We start from the raw sequence: 18,187 nt of genomic DNA on the forward strand, positions 1-18,187 counted from the left end.
ATCCCACACTCATAAATCTTAATTCAAAACAAAAATGGGATATCAAATGGAAAGAATTAACTATCTCTCTCTCTCACCAAGGTATTGAAATGCATACAAGTAGTACCATAGGCTTGCCCTTCATGTATCTCTCCACTAATGTAGACAACTTGGTTCAAAATTAATTAGAACTTAAAGGGTTGTAGTTTAGGCCTTTGGTTAAGGTAGGGCACAATGTTGGTTAGAGTGACTCAAAACCTCCCCAAGCACTACAACATTTACAATCAAAGTCCACTTCCTTCGAAAACATTCTCCATCTTTTTTCACTTTTCATTCCACACCTAGTCTTCCCTTTATTCACAACTATTATCATTTTATTCTATTTTTTTTTCTTTTTTCTTTCCTTTTCAAAATCAAGGAAGGTTTCACTTTTTTTTCTCTACCTTCCACATTTTTAAACAACTTCCATATCACAACTTTTCCAACCTTCACCCCCAAACTTAGGCTTTTAGCCTATATTTACACTTTTAAAGTACTTAGGGAGGTAGGGTACCAAAAGGTATATCAATAAAGAACAAAGGATTAAAGCTTGTAATATGGTTGCTAAAGAATACGATTAAAGGCTCAAAATGGGTTGACTAGAGAAAATATTCAAGGATAGGAAATTTAAGGTACAAGCGGTCCAAGGAAGGCCTAATATCATTTTTCAAACCAAGTTAGTCTATGATTTCGCCTTGAGGCACATTCCGGGCAAGTTCTAGACTACAAGTAGTTCAAAAGAACGCATAATAAATTTCATCACACATGGCACATGAACACTCAAGTGGAATACAAATCCAAAATCCAATTGAAACCAATGACTCAAAGAGGTTACATATAGCATAGGAAGCTATTTATTGAATCAAAGAGCCAAAATTTGAGTCTAAAAGTCATGACATCTCTACATCAAGTATTTTTCTTTTTCAACAACCAAAAATTTATATGCCGAGGTTTAAATCATGTTGGTACCAAGCAAACCACAACTTGGTCAATGGGCACAAACTCCAACTCAAACCATTTATTCTTCCTAATATTAACATAGCTATATCTAAACTACAAAACTAATTCCCTTAAGAAAGTTGTCTATCTATCCATCATCGGAAAAAGTTGACAAAAATTTACTAACATTTACCCGGTTCAAGAAGAAAATTGGCATCCTTGGAGAAAGAACCGTGGTATAAAGAAAACCAAGGATATTGCCACTAACATAAAAATTCTATATATAAAAAAATTTTAAGAAGTTAATAAACATCAAGGAACTAAAACATATATATATATATATATATATATATATATATATATATATATATATATATATATATATATATATATATATATATATATAACGACAAGAAATTAAGAAGCTACTAAACATAATAATATCACACATCATATGAAAATATACTAACAACAAAATGAAAGCAACTACAGTACCAATCTTCCAGAACAATAGTTATACAAGAAGCCACTCCAACGAAAGATGTTGCAATGTCCCCAATGCAACAAAACATGATAGAGTAAAATGGTGGAAAGTGCTCCCTGAATACTGCATCAAGTGCTCTCCTTGCTGTCTGAGTCAGAATCATCCTCCTCTCTTTCTTCCTCGGACCAATGAATAGGAACATCATCATCATCTACCGGCCTAGTCGATGGAATTGGGTCCTGAGGCTTTAGGACTTTCCACAACCCCTTCACACCCTTCCACATGCGAGTAAAGAATATGTCTATTTTCTACTCCCTTTTCTTCATTTGAGTGTGTGCCTTTTCTAGATTGCCATGTGAACTGCTCAACTCACCATGCTTCTTGGCCAGATCAGTGTATGCCTTCTCCAGTGCCGTAAGGTGATCCCCCTACTTCCTCTGATCCTCAAGGTATTTTTGTAAATCTTTCTTTGAAATGTAAGTGGGTCCCTCAGATGTCTCCCCAAGTCCCTGTGGAAGGCCAACTACTAGCTCACGAATCACTCGCATCTCCTCACTAAGCATAGCCAATCATCCTCCTATAGAGGATGATGGCTGACTACTCAGATCAACCTGATAAGAAGAACCCATCTTTCTCTTTTTGCTCTTCACCACCCTCTCCTCTCTTCTTCAATGGATTTAGAGGCTTTCCCGGTTCTATCCAATTGTCCCCCGGAGCCTCTTCCACCCCAGCAAGCTGGCATAGCTCAGTGATAAGCGATGGGAATATCAATGATGGACTATTCTGCATCCAATACTCTCTCAGTTCATTGATGAAGATTTCACCAACATTAAGCGAAATACCATCAAGGATGCAGGCTATCATCTGATCTCTTGTGACCGGGACGTTCCATATGTTCGACACAGGGAGATACGACTGCATATGATGTCCAGTCATATCTTTGCTTCGACAGTGAACTCTTTGGATGCGATCCCTCTCTTTTCAGCTCCCCATGGAACATCTGCACCTGGGCATAATTTGGACACCAACCACTCCCCTAAAGCACAGTCTTTTGCCCTGAATGGGGCCATGTCGTGGTCTGGCAAATGATAGAAGTGATTCACAGTTTCAACCCCAAAGTGCACCATTTTGCCTCGAATTCTCATTTTGGGCTTTTTTAGCCTGATAGCTGGGAGGTTGGCAAAAAATTCCCTCACCCATTGCTCATTTACTCGGCAAGGTTGAGGGGAAAAACAGTTCCATCCCATGGCTATTAGCCTTTTATAGAACTTGGGAAGACGTTCCTAGACGTTGTCTAGCAGTATACCACTTTCCAGGAGCACCTTCTTCGAGATCAGGTTTTCAAAGTACCGTTCTTGACATTCTAATGACAAGAACCGGTGTTGGTCAAAGTGCTGCTCAGCTCCCAAGGGGTTGTCACTTGTTGATCCTTCAGAGTTAGAGCTCATTTTCCAATTATAGTGCCTGTCAACAAATGATAAGAGTGAAAACATGGTATGGCTATGAAGAATAGTGAAAAATGAAACAAATATGCCAAAGGAATGATCGGACAGTTAAAACTTAGCCTTAGAAAAATTTCAGGATTTTCAGATTTTCAAATGTCTACTCTCTGATATGGCAATTCCCAAAAAGTCATCGCAATTGCGATGTTATCAGAGATGGAAATTGCGATATATTTCTCGCAATTGCAAAGAACACATACTTCTGATAAGCTCGCATTTGCGATGAAAGTTTCACAATTGTGAAGGTTGCTGGAACTTGGGTTTTTCGCAATTGCGACAGCTTTTTCGCAAATGCGGAAGCGCAAATGCGAAAAGGCCTTCGCAATTATGATTTCATCGTCCCCAGCCTCACCTTTTTTAGAGAACAATTTTTAAGCCCTACCATTTTGGAATCTAAGCCATTTTCAATTAACCCAACTACTTTTTAAACATAAATCATGCATTAAACTTCATAGATAACCATGAATTAACAAAAATATCGATGTTTCGGCCAAGAATCTCATTCGGGCCTTTCGTCGATCACACAAAAAGAACAAAAATTTCACTTCTATTTGACAAGCTTTGGGTACTCAGACTTTCCCAAATTTTTAGCAAAGAACAAACAAACACTCTCAACCAACCTCACCCGGAAATCGACATAAGTTTTGAACAAATTTTTGAACACTTTCAGGCAGAGAATGATACCCATTTCAAATTAGGTTTCAGAGAATCGAAGAGAAAAAGAAAATGAAGAAGAAGAAGAATGAATGATTAAGCTTTCATACCTGAATCCTTGAAATTAGGAGTGAGAGTTAGTGGAGTTTTACAGTTGTGAGAGTGAGAGAGACGATGGTTTGAGAGCCTTAGACTTTTTCTTCAATTTTTGTTCAAAATGAGTAAATGACTATTTTTACCTCTCTGATGTCGCAATTGCGACACAGCCTTTGCAATTGCGAAGGTCAATGAACCTGATGTTGTCGCAATTGCGACAAAAATTTGGGAATTGTGATGGGAAAGTTTCGCAAATGCGAAGCCTGTCCCTGCACGTTTCAACAGCTACTAACGTTCATGCTCTCCATCTCCCCGACCTACTCAAATTAGCTCCAAAAACTATGAAACTTGGCAGATTGGTTAGAAACAATATAATAAGCTATTCTAAAAAAGAAAATTTCAAAAATGACTAAAAATTTTGAAAAACGATGGGTTGCCTCCCACCAAGCGCCGCATTTAACATCGTGGCACGATGCAACTCAACTTTACCACTTTTCTCGCCACTTGGATGTTATGAACTGGGCACCTAGCTTGGAATCAAGCTTGTGACCACGAGCGATGGGGGTGGTAAATTGAAGATCAAGCCAAGCCTTAAATTCTTCATTTTACACTTCTTGGCTCTCATGTGAGGAATGTCATTTTGTTTTCTTGTTCCCTCAAATTGTAGGATGTATGGTATGAGTTTTTCCTCCTCGCACTCGTTCATTGATTCATATAGTTCAACTTCCATATCACCACACAATTCTAATGTTGAAAAATGCTTGTCATGTGACTTCAAACCTCCAAATTGCAATGCTTCCCGGATTTTGACATCCTCTTTTTCCCCCGAACTAGAGTCAATATGAACCATATTTTCATTTACACTGGTTGACTCTAATTCCATATTTTTCTCGGCATCATTAACACTTATGGAGTCGGTTGGCGGATATTCAATTCTTGATTCCTCAAAGTATAGCTCACTTTTTTCCTCGAAATCGGACTCTTCTTGACTTCCTTCCACACTCTCACGTTGGTGGGCATAGTGAGCCTCAACCAATATTTTCATTTGCTCTTCCAAAGTGTGGATATGTTCATCATTGTGAGTCAAGCCTTGATTTAAGTCCTCGAGTGCAAAGTTATGCTTCTCCTCATTTTCAAGAATGGTTTCCAACATGAGCATCATCTTCTCATTTTGAACTTTTGAGAGTTCTTCTTGGTTTTGATCAAGTGCCAAGGGAGGATTTCCGGCTTCCACATCTAAGGAAAATTCTTGGCTATCATTAACTTCCGAGGATTTTTGGACCTCTAAAGCTTCGAGCATTTCCCCCATTTGTGAGTGCAACCTTTCAAGTGCCAAGTCATTTTGGAGACTATTTTCCAAAATCTCCTCCAAGGCACTTTGCTCTTTGTTTCCTCCTTCAAGTAGGCACTCTAACATGAGCTTGAACTCTCCATTTCGGCCATGCTAAATTTCTTCCACTTCCATAGCCCTATAATTTTCATCAAAAAAAGTAGAATCATCATAGCGGGGGCTTGGGGAAGAGAAGGACAAATAAGTGTAACACGTGATTTTTGCCCTATGAAAGAATCACTCCCAAAAAAAAAATTCCTTTGTGTGCAATTTTGAGAATTTTTGTGGCATTTTAGGATAATTATTTGTATCTGTCCATGCATGATTATTTGTTAAGTTAATAAAAAATACAAAAATATGTCGCATTTGCATTTAGGATTTAATCCTACAATTAGGAGTAATTAAGTTTGTTTTACAAGAATAAAAATTACAAAAATATGCATCATTTGCATTTTTAGCATTCAATGTCAAATTGTGCAATTTTGTTTTAATTGGTGTTTAATTATGTATGATAAATGTTTCTAGGAATTAGTTAGTATTTTTGATTAGTTAATTTAGTTTATAACTTAATTTAGAATTTTAATTTTAGAAAAGTAAAAGAAAAGAAAGCAAAAAATAAAGGAAATCGGAATTGGGCCACCCTAGTTGGACCCAAATCCAGGCCCAAAACAACCCCCTCAGATCCGGTCCAATTTGGTCAAGCTTTGAGGCACCTCAAACGGCGTCGTATTGGCCCTTTTAATCGGAGCCGTTGGATTAAATCAATCCAACGGCCAGGATTTCATCTCCCTACCCATTCCAAACCCGACTCATTACCCGGTTCGAACCGACCCCCCAACCAAGGCCAAACGGCACCGTTCCATTAAGTGAATGATCCTGGCCATCGATCTCACTTCATCCAACGGCCAGGATCAAACCACCCCCTTACGTATATAAGCGTAACCCTTTCACCCCACGCCCCCAAACCAAACCCCCCCCCACCTACTGTTCACCATCCTCTCAGAGACGAACCTAACATCCCGTTCCAAACCCTAGCCGCCACCCTGCACTCTCACCGTAAACACGGCAACCACGACGCCGGTGACCACCAAAATAACACCCCTGATGCACCCAACCACCCTGAACACGAATCTGTTAGCATCTTGCCTCGAATCATTCCCCATCGTCTCGATCTTCGTTTGAAGGTTCGAGCAAAACCCCGATCTACACCAACCCACCCCAAATTCACACCGGTCACTGCCCTGGCCTCACTCGTGACAAAACCAAGTTTGGTTTGGTCCGAATCTACCCAGAAACCCTCAAGCCCCAAATCAGACCATGTAAACCCTAGAACACAAAGCTTTGGGAATCCGGCCAGTTTAAACGGAGGGTTGTGGTCTAATAGACCTTAATCGAGGTGTTCTCGGTTGAGAACACTTCGATTAAAGTCCGTTCGACCTCAAATGGTCAAATCCAGTTCAAGCCTAGGTCGTTTGTTGTTGAGCTTACAAAGTAAGTTTTCTTTTTCCTTTATGTCTTTGTTTGAATGCGGTTTGTGTTTGTTAACATGTTTAGTTGGTTTGTTGATTTTACTGATATTTTCTTTCAATCTTCTCCATCTTCGTAAGACCTTTTTATCTGGTCGACTATTCTTCTGTCCATTGTCAAATACGTGTGGTAAGATACGTACTCGATTTGATTAATATCGTCGAGTGTTTCATTCATGTTGTTCCCCTGTTTTGTGCAAAGCTGCTTGAAGTCATTTGATGCCCTGTTCATTTTATTTGTTTATCGACTGATTGTTCTATGTTATAGCTAGTATAGTCTATTGGATAAACGTCGTCGATTAGTTTTATAGGTTTGAATGTTCTGATAGCCTCACATGATTGATCGAACCATTGTAATTTAGCTGATTGTTTGAATTTATCTGTGAATGGTTTGTAGCTGCAGTGCAATTAGGAAAATAGCTAGAACTCAGTCTGGGGCAGTTGTTGAGTATGAACTTCCATAAGTTCAAATTTCAGTCTGCTGAAGCTTAGGGTAAAACAGTAGTACACAGGGGTTAAAGGGGTAGTTTGGGGTTTGAAAAGATCAGAAAGTGGTTAGTTTAAGTGGGCTGACAGTAGGGTATTAAAATACCATCAAACTAATATATTGTTTAAGGATAGTGGGGAACAAGATTTAATGGCATGGGGAGGTTGATTAAAATAAGTTAAAACACCCATAACTTTGATTAAAAAGAGAAAAGCATGCGGTATGGGGAGTCTGTCACGAATGTCATAGGCATTTCTATATAGTTTTAAGGGGGTATGGGCAAAGGGAAAAAAGGCAGCGGGTGCTTGCCCTTTTTTGGCTATAAATAGGCTCATTTAGAACAATAGATGGGACGGACTTTGAAGGATAGAATAGATTTTTTGAGGTGAGGACTGGTTTGGAGGTTAGGAACTGATCTTTGAGGTTAGAAAAAGGGGAACTGATTTTGAGTTTAGGAGACTAAGATTTCAGATTTGGGAGAAGAGCAAAAACTGGGCTGTTATTTTTGATCCGGAGAGAAAAAAGGCAAGAGTATTAAGGTTGGTTGATCCTAAATGCTGGCTAAGCTCTACATCAAAGAGTTTCAGCTCGTCTTCGCCCTTTGAGTGTTTGACAAAAATTAGAAATCACTGTTTTTCTTGCATCTCTCTGTGCCCTGTTGGTACTGCTAGATTTTCAGTTTGTTAATTCTTAGTTTTCTATTGGTTTGAGCATTGTTCTATTGGGTTACTGCTGGATTTCTGTTTTGGTTTTAAGAATCTGTCGTAGGTTCCTTTGGTTGCCCCCTACTGGATATTATTACTGGTTTCCCTGGGTACTGTTGTGTTATTGGATCTGTTGTTGTGTTACTGCCACTACTGCTGACCCCTCTTCTACTGTATCTCTGTTCTTCTACCAGGTACACAACTTTATCATGGCTGGTGTAACTCTGAAAATTTGAAGCATGAATATGAGCTGAAGAACTGAAATTTTAACGTTTAGCTTTGTATATTCTGAAATTTTAAGTTGTGCAAAAAGGGTAGTTATTTTCATTTGTTAGAAGCATGTAGTAGCTTGGCTATGTACAATTGAGTATCGAGCAGCAATATTGGATAGAATGCCTTGCATGTTATTCTACAAGAACCAATAATGTAATGATAGCATTCTGTTATTTCATTTTACTTCTTCGCAAAGCACGTTTCAAATACGTATAAAGGCTTTAGGCTAATTAGTCAAGTAGTTTAAACTGTTTTAGTTAGCATGTTTATTTAGAGTCATAAAAGGAGTTTTTTTAGTTGTTGATTCCATTTCCGCCTTATTGTGAAAACCAAAAGGGTAAAAGTAAATAGCAGGCCGGACGTAAAAACAAAATGGCCCAGGTCCAGTTCCGCGCACGGTATGCTGGGCCTGGGCCTACACTGTGCTGCCTCATGTTCCCGCCTATCTTCGGTGACGATTATGTAGGTTCGAAATTTTTTATAACAACTCGCAAGCATGTAAATAAATTAGGTATTTTTCTTCTTTTATTCTAGAGACAAACGAAATAGAAAACGTAGTCACTTTAGGATACCTTTTAAAAAACAAATGAGTTGCGCCTCTCCAAATAAATCATAAATTGTGGGGCCCTCAATAAATGTACATTTTAACTACTCAGACTTCGGGAGGAGCCGTTTAGCAAAACTTCACGGCCGTCCCAAAAATAAGAACGCGATAGGCTCTTTAGGCGCGTATTTAATAATCTCACCTTCTTAAATTTGGGTGTGCATTTCATGCAACCCAAATCCAAATCCCAAAACGTCGAATCAGATGTGTTTAGGATTGCGGGTTCATTTCATGCGACGCAATCCAAAGACATGTTTTTAAACGATGTTCACATTCTTTAAAAATATAATAATAAAAGCGGTAAAAAGTTAAAACTTGCACATGAGCTTATAATTGTATAAAATCAGATAAACAAGCCGAATATGACAGTTGAGCGACCGTGCTAGAACCACAGAACTCAGGAATGCCTAACACCTTCTCCCGGGTTAACAGAATTCCTTATCCGGATTTCTGGTTCGCGGACTGTAATACAGAGTCATTCTTTTCCTCGATTCGGGATTAAATTGGTGACTTGGGACACCCTAAACCTCCCAAGTGGCGACTCTGAAATAAATAAACAAATCCCGTTTCGATTGTCCTTTAATTGGAAAAAACTCCTTCACCCCTTATGGCGGAAAAAGGAGGTGTGACAATAAGTACAATAATCCCAATGACCATTTTGAAAACCACATTTATCACAAATACTCCACTCAAGGGTTTGAGATTGTGCGCACAATCCACCCCCGGGAGAATTTAAACAATTTTGCCACGAGTGTGGTCCTCCACAATAAGGACAAGGGTCATCAAAGTATGAACAACTACCATCCGATCAATTTTCATTCTATGATGCCATTTTTCAAAAATAAGAAAATAAACAAGAAAAATAGATCAAGGTAAGAAAAATAATTACACAAATATTCACAAGTTTGGACCAAAGCACTTACGCTTATTTCTCAACCAACGAAAATTACGCCAAGTTGTGGCAATGGCGCCAATTTTGATGACGTCCAAATTCACTACTAAAAAGTAAATGGACACGGTCACATGCAATATAATTTACTCAACTATGAGTCGGGGTCGAATCCCACAGAGAACAATATGTAGGCGATTAGGAATGTAAGAGAATTATCACTTGTTATGCAATGTCAAACACTTAGAATTGATTTGAGAAAATATTTTTACCTAAATGCGGAAATGTAAACTAACCTAGAAAGTAAGTAAAATGATCAATGGCTACAAGGATGGATGCATCGGGAATTACACTCAAGTAACGATTCAATGTATTTTACGATTTTACTAACATGAGCGAGTTTATGTTAATTAGCCACAGATAATAATTCATAATTAGCCTCTTCCGAAGACTAACAAGACTTCCTAATTGGATTATCCCTAAAACAATTAAGAGATTAAGCACATTCGGAATGGCTACAAGTAGTTCAATCATATCCCTAGGTAGAATCTATAAAATAAGGGTTAAAACCTCAAGTTCTTGTTAATTAATCTTTCCCAACCCCAAATTATCTTTTCCAAAATTAATTCGGAGTTAATGGGCGAGTCATAGGGTTAGCTAATCCATTTGGAAACATTAAAGAACAAGAATAATTACAGTAACAATACTCACTTCATAAAAGGATAAAAATCATTTAATACAAAAGCACAACAAGGTATTTAATCCACACTTTAAACATGAATATTTCCATAAACAAGATTCAAGTGTTGAATAAAATACTACACACTTAGATTTACAATACAAAGCAAGGAAATGAAGAAATAAACATAAATGGGTAAGAAATCCTTAACCACAAGCTTCAAATCATCAATACCAAAGTGTGTGTGCAAAATCCTAGTTTCAAGACTTGTTCTCTCTAGTCTCTTGGAACTGAAAATAAGCCAAAGATTAGCCAAAGATCTTTCACAAAGGAGCCTAGTCGGGCATAAAATGGTTTGGGGCCAAAAATGTGAAATACCAGAATTGCCCAAGTCTGAAGCTCGATTTTCGCATTTGCGAACAAAGGTTCGCAATTGCGAAGTATGGCTATACTGTGCACTTTCGCATTTGCGAAGAGGACTTCGCATTTGCGAAGTTTGACTCCCCTGGTTGACTTCGCATTTGCGATGTCTTTTTTGCATTTGAGATGATTCCTTAGATCATATTCCTTCGCAATTCCCATTCTTTCCTCGGAATACCCAAGCCTGTAATTTTCGCAATTCCTAGGCTTATGTCGCAATTGCGACCACTGAGGGCATTGCCCAGATTTTCCTCTTTTAGCTTCTTTTTGACTTGTTTCACTTGGTTTCTTCAACATCACTTCTAAATCACATAGACCCTATAATTTAGAAGTAAATTGCATTATATACATGATTTTATCACATCAATCATAGCAAAAATATAAGCTTAAAGACAAGATAAGTTGGTAAAATACCAACTTATCACTAGGTGGCAAATAAGTGACTGCTTAGTCACTTCTTAACTTAGTGGCTTCTTGCCACGTGGTTGGGGGATAACTATTAAGTTTTTATCCGCTTATTAGTTAATCGGGTAATGTCCTTTTACCCGGTAATTAACAAATTACCCGCATAATTTAAAAATTGTCTCAAATTACTTAAAATTCTACTTTTTTAATATACTTTATACATCATACTACCGTGGTCACATGGTACCTTATATGGTACTAGTCCATAAATATCGGGTATTATCGCTCAGCCCGTATTTTATCCCAAATCGACAACCTTCAACGAAACTTATTTTCTTTTATTCGTGTACCCTTTATTCTTCATGGCACTTACTTATTGATTGTTATAAATAGCATAAATATGCTAACCTCGAGATAATCTCATCCCCGAGTCTATGTCAATTAACTGAAGATGAGATTTTAACGTACAAAAAATGCGAGATGTAACAGACACAATATTCTTTTGTGGTTTATTATGCTATGAACTAACCCGTACAGGTACACAGCCGGAATCATATCTAAAGATTAGGTCTGAAAGCACGTATTGCACTTTTTTTTCCTTTGACAGTTTTTTTTCCGAAGTGGGTTTTACGTCAAGGTTTTTAACGAGGCAACAGTAAGCGTGCTACGCTAGTTTTAAGGAAAGGTCTAAGACCGGGGATTGCAGATCATCCATATCAGATCGATAGTATTCGAACCCTCAAAATTAAGTCTCGAATACTAAGGGGCTATCACACCCTAATTCACGAACCAAAGTCCTAAGTTTGGGAATTTAGAAGTGTCATGACCCAAATCTCCCTCCGTAAGATATCGTGACGACACCTAGTCTCTAAGACTAGGTAAGTCTAACAGTTGCGGAAAACTTGAACAACGGCAGACATAACTACTAAACATTAACAATAATTGGTGTGTGTGTGTATGTATATATATATATATAAAAAGCTGGAAAACAGTCACTCGACATATGCAAGTGAAACCAACAATTTTTGAGCATAAACAACTCCCTAACGACCCGATAATTACAAGTCACAAGCTCTAAGGAAAACTTTAACTGTCTTTATACATCAGTGTTTTGGAAAAATTAAGAAGACACAACATAAAGGATAGAGGGCGACTCCAAGGTCTGCGGACCCTGGCAGATATACCTTGAAGTTTCCGAAAGCCGCAATAATACTCTCGACTAATAGCAGGGCTGGTAGGAGGTACCTAGGTCTGCACACAAAATATGTGCAGAAGAGTAGCATGAGTACACCACAATGATACCCAGTAAGTGCCAAGACTAACCTCGGTAGAGTAGTGACGAGGTCAGGTCAATGTCCTACTGGAATATAATAATTTAAGGCAGAAAATATAGCAATGCAATAAGATACTGGAAATTAACAAGGAGAAATTACAGAAGATAACAACACGACATATAGGGATAAACAACAGGGGTGCTCCCGAGATACTGTCTCGTAGTCCCAAAACTAAATGCTCAACAGGGGATCTCCCGAGATACCGCCTCGTAGTCCCAAAAGTAAATATGCAACGGGGATATCCCGAAATATCATCTCGTAGTCCCAAAAGTAAATATGCCACAAGGGATATCCCAAGGTACCGCCTCGTAGTCCCAAAAGTAAATATGCAACAGGGGATCTCTTGAGGTACCGCCTCGTAGTCCCAAAAATAAACACACAGCTCGAACCTATGGAAACAACAATTATAGCATGAAATTCTATATTTTAATACTAAATACAAGTCATGGAAAAACAGGAAAATCAACTAAGCATGTTGTAGAGGTTTCAAATAAGCAATTAAGATACCTGGACATGCGACATTAGGCTAAATAGGATAACTACACATGCTGGTATAACTCAATTAAGATGTAACATGTTACTGCTCAGTAAAACCCGGATTTTACAACAATTAGCCCGTGTATGCACTCGTCACCTCACGTACATGACACTCCCATATCACAAAATTATCACAACAGTACCGAATCCTAAGGGAATTTCTCCCACACAAGGTTAGGCAATCCACTTACCTCAAACCAAGCTCAATCAATCAACAAGAATGCCTTTTCCTTGACTTTCCAACTCCGAATGTACCAAATCTAGTTAAAAGCAATTACATACTATAAATATAACTATAGAAAACCAACATATTTAATGAAATCAAGAATTTAACAAAAAATTAGAAAATTGCCCCAAAAAGTTGACCCGGGACCACATCTCAAAATCGGGTAAAAGTCAAAAAATACGAACACTCATTCAACCGTGAGTTCACTAATACCAAAATTACTCAAATCCAATACCAAAATCTCAATCAAAACCCAAAAATTTGGTTGAAGAACTTTCTCACTTTTTCCCCAAATCTTAAATTAGAAGATGAAATTAACGATAGATTAGTGAGATATAACTAAAAACAAGTCAAGAATCATTACCCAATCGATGCCTCTAAAAATCCCTCCAAATCTTGCCCAAATCGGAGATCTCTATCTCAAGTTATGATGAAAATGGCAAAACCCTCGATTTGAATTATTTTATCTGCCCAGGTAATTCCTTCTTCGGGAACGCGATTTCACTCTCGCGTTCGTGTAGCAAAAATAGCTACTGACCAAAAACTCCTTCTACACAGACGCGACAACCCTCTTGTGAACGCGATTCATGACTGACCCACCTCTTCGCGAGCGCGACCCCTACTATGTGAACGCGTAGAACAAATGCTTTGGAGTCCCAGCTGCCTCTACTTCCTCTGTGCGAACGCGATACCCCTCATGCGTTCGCGATGCACCACTGCTCAGACCTTCGGGAACGCGGCTCCCTCTTTGCGAACGTGAAGCACAAATCATCACCTGCCACCAGCACCCCTTCGCGAACGCGGAACTCCCCTCGCGAATGCGAAAAAGGAAATCAGCAACTGACATACCAGATTTTCTGCAATTCCAACAAGTCCAACTCTAGTCCGTTAACCACCCGGAATCCACCTGAGACTAGTGTTGTATTCTGGGTCGGGCCCGGGCTTAAATGGGCCAAACAGGCCGGGCTTAACGGGCCTGGGCTTGGCGGGCCTGGGCTCTGGCGGTCCCGGGCTTCGTGGGCTCAACGGGTGGAACCAACCCGTGACGGGCCTAAGCCCATATGGTCCTGGGCTAAACGGGCCGGGCTCGTGGGCTTAGCGGGCCTAACGAGCTTTTTTATTTCCGGGTTTTTATTTTTTTATTTTTTTTGTTTAAGGCAATTTCTTGTAAACCATACCATGGCTATATAAAAAATATATATGTAGAAATCTAATTATTAAAGTGCTTGACGAAAAAGTAAAATAACAAAACAATAGTAAAACTAAATTGCCATGCATAATAAATTAATAAGAAAGTACAACATGAAGCATAAATACGTCTAATAATTTTAAAATAACACAAATTGTTGAAATATCTTAAAGACGAATTTGCGGATAAATACCATCAACACAATACGTTATATGCCTCCTTAAAATGTCTGTGGTACACCCTGAACGAAAATTTAAGACTCTTCCACAGTTCTTGCATTTTAATATTTGGCCTTCTTCATTTTCTTCAAGCAGTTCATAGTAGTGCGAAACAAATAAGCGCACTCTTTCCGAACGAGGCATGATGTAACTTGAAAATTAAGATTGAGACTTGAAGTCTTGAAAATTGGAGATTGAGAGATTGAGAGAAATTTAGATTGAGAAATGAGTATTGAGTATTGAAATGAAGAAGAGGGAGGGGGTATTTATAGTGTTAGAGAAGGTTAGTTTTGTAAATAAAAAAAATGGCTATTTGTGCAATATGACCGTTGGTGGTCATTGGGGGTGGGGCCCTCATTTTGAATTTTGAAAAATCTTGTTTTGTAGTATATATAGTATACTAGTATAGTATAATATATATATATATATAGTATACTATATATAGTATGTTATGTATATATATTTCCAAATATAATTTCTTATAATGTTTTGTAATATATATATATATATATATATATATATATATATATATATATAGAGAGAGAGAGAGAGAGATTTTCTTGTAGTATATATTGTATGTTATGTATATATATATATATATATATATATATATATATAGATTTTCTTGTAGTATATATTGTATGTTATGTATATATATTACCTTATATATTTTCTTGTAGTATATATTGTATGTTATGTATATATATTATAGTCTATAAATAATTGCAAGTTAAAGACAAAAAAATATGCAAAAAGATATTCAAGGGCATGTATTATAATTTTTATTACCAAAAATGGCATATCTTTCTTAGTCTTCCTCCCCCAATGGAATGAGCACAACAAGGTACTAATACCACCATTAAAAGGGAAAAAAACTAAAAGAAGATATGCCAAAGTACAAGTTACTCCATAATCTACATTGTATCTCTAACAAATTTTATAAATCCTTCAAGGTTCGGAGGCGGTTGCGTTGGTGGTGGTGGAAAAGAAGCTTGTTCATCACCACTTCCGGGCGAAGCAGCATCCTCCGCAAGTTCTGCCATCATTTCTTCATAAGCTTCATCTATCGCCGGTTGTGATTCCGCAATTCCAAAGTTTCTTCTTTCCGAGCAGATCCAATCTCTGAACAGTACAGATTTTTCCAAGCTCTCCCTCATTGACGCTCTATGATCACCTATTTGAAGTCTTGCTTGACTGAAAGCACTCTCTGATGCAACAGTTGAAGCTTGAATAGATAAAATATCCCGAGTCATCCTTGCAAGAACCGGAAAATATTTTTCCCTTGCCTTCCACCATTCCAAAAGATCAAAAGTGTCGTCTTGATTTTCCTTTTCAAGTCCCTGCGACAAATAAACTTGAAGCTCATTTAGATGTGAAGTTTCATCATAATTATCACCTTGAGAACCCCTGAACTCCGTCCAAGATTTAAGTGCTTTTAAGCCCGCAGCTCTTTTAGACGATTGTGAACTAGACGAAGTAGGGGTTGGAACATTTGGCCTAGCATGCTCTAAGGCAAGTTGATAATCATTATAAATTGTTTGAGCATTAATTTTAATTGAGGCTTTTGCATCTGCAAGTGTAGCAAATTCCTCATTTGAAAGATCTAAAGCCTTATAAATATTTGAGTACCAAAAATGAGGACCTCCTAATTTCATTGTAGGATTTAACATTGCAGCAACACCATAAATAGGAGGGATAGGGAAAAAATATTTTTTAAACTTTTCTTTCATTGCATTTATAGCAAGTTGATAAATTTCCCCACCCTCCGAAAATTCAACAAACAAATCACATAGTGCTGCAATATAAACTAAATAGTTTGAAATAGTAGGATAATATTGCCCAGAAAATGCATTTGTAGCAATTTGAAAATGTTCTAAAAAATCTATAAGAATTTTAACATTCGTCCAATCTTGAGTAGTAAGCATTTCATCATCATCCTCACCACCTACCCGAGCATTAAACGTTGCATTAATTGGGTTTCTATATTCATATGCAACTACTAATTACCCTTACCACCAAAAATATTTTTCAAAGAAAATGTCATATTAATTATAATTATACTAAATAAAACTAACAAAACTATAATATTAAAACTTAAGAGTTGGAACGCGTTTACCGAATTGCCGAACAACTTCTTGAAAATTGAAAATCGTTGAAGACTTGAATACTTCAATTCACCAACTTCACAATTTTTTACGAAATTTCAACAATAAAATAAGCAATTATAGTAGAGAGATTGAGAGAGATTGATGAATTGGTGAGTAAAAATGAAAGAATGAGGGGGTATTTATAGTTGAGAATTGAGAAAAAGTATAATTATATAAAGTTTGGGGGCCAAATGGCTATTTTCTAAACATTCAAACGGTCAAAATTGCAGCCCAAACGGCTACTTTTTAAATTTTGACCGTTGGAATTTTTTTTTAAAAAAAAAAAATTTTAAATAAAAACTAGCCGTTAGGCCCGGCCCAGGCCCTCCAGCCGGTCCCGGGCTCGTGTGCTTTCTAGGAAGAACCGGCCCGCCACGGGCTTTAAAGAACCGTTAGGACCGCGGGCCCGGTCCAGTCCGGTTCAGGCCTGGCCCACAGTGCACCATTACCTGAGACCCCCGAGACCTCAACCAAACCAACCAACAAGTCCTAAAATATCATACAAACTTAGTCAAGCCCTCAAAACACATCAAACAACAATAAAAACATGAATCACACTCCATTTGAAACTTAATGAACTTTGAAACTTTAAACTTCTACAACCGATGCCGAAACCTATAAAATCACGTCCGATTGACCTCAAATTTTTCACACAAGTCATAATTGATATTACAGACCTACTCCAACTTCCGAAATCGGAATCCGACCCCGATATCAAAAAGTAGACTCCCGGTCAAACTTCCCAAAAATTCAACTTTCGCCATTTCAAGCCTAATTTAGCTACGGACCTCCAAATCACAATCCGGACATGCTCCTAAGTCCAAAATGACCCAACGGAGCTAATGGAACCGACAAAACTCCATTCTAGAGTCGTCTTCACACAATTCCAACTACGGTCAATTCCCTAGAACTTGAGCTTCCATTTTAGGGACTAAGTGTCCCATTTTACTCCAAAAGGAAAGATAAAACCTCCCGACAAGTCACATAAGAATAAAATGATACAGGTGAAGCAGTAAATAGGGGATCAGGAATAATACTCTCAAAACAACTAGCTGGGTACATCCTCCCCCTCTTAAATAATCATTCGTCCTTGAATGAGCATAGAGACATACCTGAAGTGGTGAAAAGATGAGGATAACAGCGGCACATATCATGCTCGGTCTCCCAAGTCGCCTCCTCGACTACTGACCTCTCCACTGAACCATCACGGAAGCAATGTTCTTTGACCTCAGCTTTCGAACCTGCATGTCCAAAATAGCCGTCGACTCTTCAATATAAGATAAATCCTTGTCCAACTGGACTGAGCTGAAATCCAACACATGAGACGGATCGTCGTGGTACTTCCAGAGCATAGAAACATTGAATACTGGATGAACTCCTACTAGACTGGGAGGCAAGGAAAGCTCATAAGCAACCTCCCCAACTCGTAGCAACATCTCGAATTGGCTAGTAAACCTTAGGCTCAGCTTGCCCTTTTTTTAGAACCTCATGACACCCTTCATGGGCAAAACCCGGAGCAAGATCCG

This window comes from Nicotiana sylvestris, chromosome 1, assembly GCF_000393655.2.
Source record: "Nicotiana sylvestris chromosome 1, ASM39365v2, whole genome shotgun sequence".
NCBI classification, from domain to species: Eukaryota; Viridiplantae; Streptophyta; class Magnoliopsida; order Solanales; family Solanaceae; genus Nicotiana; species Nicotiana sylvestris.